The sequence below is a fragment of the Crocodylus porosus genome, unplaced genomic scaffold (assembly GCF_001723895.1).
Source record: "Crocodylus porosus isolate Cpor-Errol unplaced genomic scaffold, CroPor_comp1, whole genome shotgun sequence".
In the NCBI taxonomy this organism is placed as follows: Eukaryota; Metazoa; Chordata; order Crocodylia; family Crocodylidae; genus Crocodylus; species Crocodylus porosus.
The window spans coordinates 33,001,551-33,004,790 of NW_017728906.1; positions in this window are offsets into that span (position 1 = coordinate 33,001,551).

Sequence of the window (3,240 nt, forward strand, 5' to 3'; positions counted from 1 at the left end):
GTAGGTCATGGGTGGGTGGGCCTTGCAGGGGCAGGTGGTAGCCCCTGCAGGGGCAATTTGGCTCCTGTCGGGGAGCCATAACCCTGTGTGGCCATAGCCCCCTAACAGTCTGTGCTGTAACACTGTAGATATATCAATAAAACATTGCCCAACTGATCGCCGTTTCTCTCTCTCTCACTCTTTATAGTGGTCTTTTGTTTTAATTGTGAAGGAACATGGATTTGGGGATATTTTACAGAGTGACTTTGGGATTCTATTTATCAGGGATCCTTCAGTTTTCCAATAGGGAACACCAGAATTCCTGCTAGGGAGGCCAGTGGCAGGACCCTGCCTGCTCAGAGCTGGCACCTTGGGCCCAGCTGGCTATGGCTGACCTCCTGGCCAAATGGGGCCAGGAGGAAATGCTTTGACAATACAAAGCAGGCCATTACACCCGGAATATCTTCCAGGCAATAGTTGTCCAGATGCCTGGCAGGGGGCACATATGGCAGTGGTGCCACACAGAGGTCAACCCTGCAGCCACAACCCACTAGCAGCTGGACCAGAGGGGCAGATGCCTCATCCCAGTCTGGCAAGTGTGCAGCAGGTCACAGCCAGGCAGCAGCCCCCACTGCCAGACTGCTGCAGTGGGTAGAGGGTGCAAGGAACTCTCCAGGCTGCTTCAACAGTCCAGGTGGCACAAGGGGTAGTGTCCTCATGTACCAATTACCAGGCCCCAGAAGCTCCTAAGAGCGAGTAGCCCAGCGCTACTTACCAGGGCAGCTTTCTGTACTGCTGGGGCCAGGACAGGGCAGCTTTTTATACTGCTGGGAACAGCACAGGTGCTGGCCCCAGGTTCAAGTTCCCCCTGGCTGCAGATCCGGGAGGAGCCAGGCAGAGTTATTTTGCCCCAAGTGGCACAATTTGCTCCTCAATACAGTGCATGTCCAAGCATGTGTGCTGGGGCAAAAACCCCTGGCTCCAATTTGCACCACTTCTATTTGAGCTGCTGCAAGTGCACATACTTGCATGTGTGGACATGCCCATGAAGTTCGACAAGTAAGCAAAGCCCCTAGATACACATTTAAAATGTACAGATAAGCTATTCAACTTGCTCAATTTTAAATGTACTGGTAACTAATAGATTTAAGTAAGCATAACTATGAGACCCAGATTTGGGATAAAACAAAATTTCCTCTTGACTTTAATTTTGTGTTCCTTAACCAAGCAAGAAAAAGTCTGTGATATGTTCAAACCCCCCTGAGTCAACTGTAATACACATGATTAATCAGCCTCAACCATCAAACAATATACAGAGGACACAGGCGGGCTACAGCTTAATCTCAAATTCCACAAAACACCACAGTCTCCATTGTATCTACATCCAAAACCACGCCAAAACTAACACATGCCATTAATCATTCCTGACCATCTAATATAGCCTGATGAATATGCAGAGTTTTTGTCCCATGTTTCAATAAAAACATGGGAGACATTAAAAAAAATTAAGTTGGAGCAGCAAAAATACTAAAAGCCAAAATAATAAATAGAACATAACTCTACACCTCAGACTCAAATTGAAGCACACTATTGTTACAATGGACCAAATGCCAGCCTTGGTTAAATGTATGCAATCCTCAGCCTGCAACCTCAGTTAACATTTAACCATAAACAGTTCTGCTGAAGTGAATGCAAGAAGCATGTGACAATATATTTTATCATATGACACTATACCAGGGTTAGGCAATTATAACAGGTGAAGGGCTCCAGGTTCTCAGCAGCACTGGAGGAATGCCAGGTCCCTGCTTCGGGCTCAGGGTACAAAACTCATTCTTAGTGACCCCAGTGGCACTCTCAGCCCTACTACATAGGTGTCTGCCTCTCCCACCCAGGGGCCCCACACTTTGGTCCAGACAAGCCCAGCTCCTTGCCAGGTGTCTGGGGTGAGGCGACTGCCATTTAGAGTGATCCAAGCCATTTCTTCCCTCCCTTCTGCTGCAATGCTGTTGCTCCTGGATATTATGGTCTTGCCAAAGAAGCTCCAGGATTCTCCCATTCCTTTGTACTGGAGCTTGGGAGGGGAAGTGGTCATGGGGCGGAGAGGGGGATGGGGACTGCAAGGTAGTTGGGAAGAGAAGAGACTGGCATGGAGACCCAGAGTGTGATGTTGGGGGAAGCAACTTCCCCTTCACTCAGGGGCCTGGTGGCTGGGGATAAGCAGGGCAGAGGAAGGCTCCTGCTGCCCCTTATCCCTAGGTATGGAGTCTGTGCCCCTCAGACGTGTGTGTGTATGTGTGTGTCCGACCAAGATGGGTGGCAGCTGGAAGTGGGGCATACACCCTCCTCCTTGTCCCCAGGGGTGGGAGCTGTACATTTATCCTCCACTTTCTCCTCCCCTACCCCCAGTGATGGCAGCAGAGCAGGTGGGAGGAGAAAGCATTGTGGGGAAGGCATGGGGGTGAGAGCAGAGGACTCCTCAGGAAGCTGGTGGGCAATGGCAGCAGGCAGCCTCTGGGGCAGTGCAGCACAGGGGGAGGGGCTGTTGCTACCACCACTGCTGCTGCTGCTCCCCCACACTGTCCCCACCCTGGGCCCTCTGTGGAGGCTCCCTTTTGGCCAGCAGGGCCATGGCACTGGCCCTCATGGCTGCAGGGGAGCTTCTGCTTCCCATGCTACTCTTCCACCACTGCCATATGCAAACTTATGCTATTGCAGGGGTGGGGGGAAGGAGAGGGAGCAAAAAGTGTCCGGAGCCTGGCATGGACCAGTGCCTGCAGCAGGAGCCAGAGGGAGAGGAGGGCAAGAGAGGGGTTAGAGGCTGAGTCCCTCCACAGCTCCACAGGTATACCCCTTGATATACCCCAGCTCCTGCTTGACATACCTCTATCCCCAGCTACAGTCCTGGGAGACAGAGCTGGAGCTGCTGCTGCTGAAGTTAGCACCTTCTACAAGGATGCAGAAGACAGAGAATGAAGACTGTTGCAGGCCAGATAGAATCCCTTGGTGGGCTGGATTCGGCCCATGGGCCATATTTTACCCACCTCTGTAGTATACTATACTTTGTCCACAAAAATATCTTAAAAGGCTGTTAGAAATATTATTAAAAATGCATTATCAATAAGTATTGTTAAAACAGTGCAGCTGTCAGCCCTCCCTGGTGAGAGAACTGGGAGAGCTACTGAGAGCTCTTTGTATTAAGGTATCACTCCCTCTTTGTTTTGCAAAGTTACTATCTCTTTGTTACAGTAAAGCATATACTCC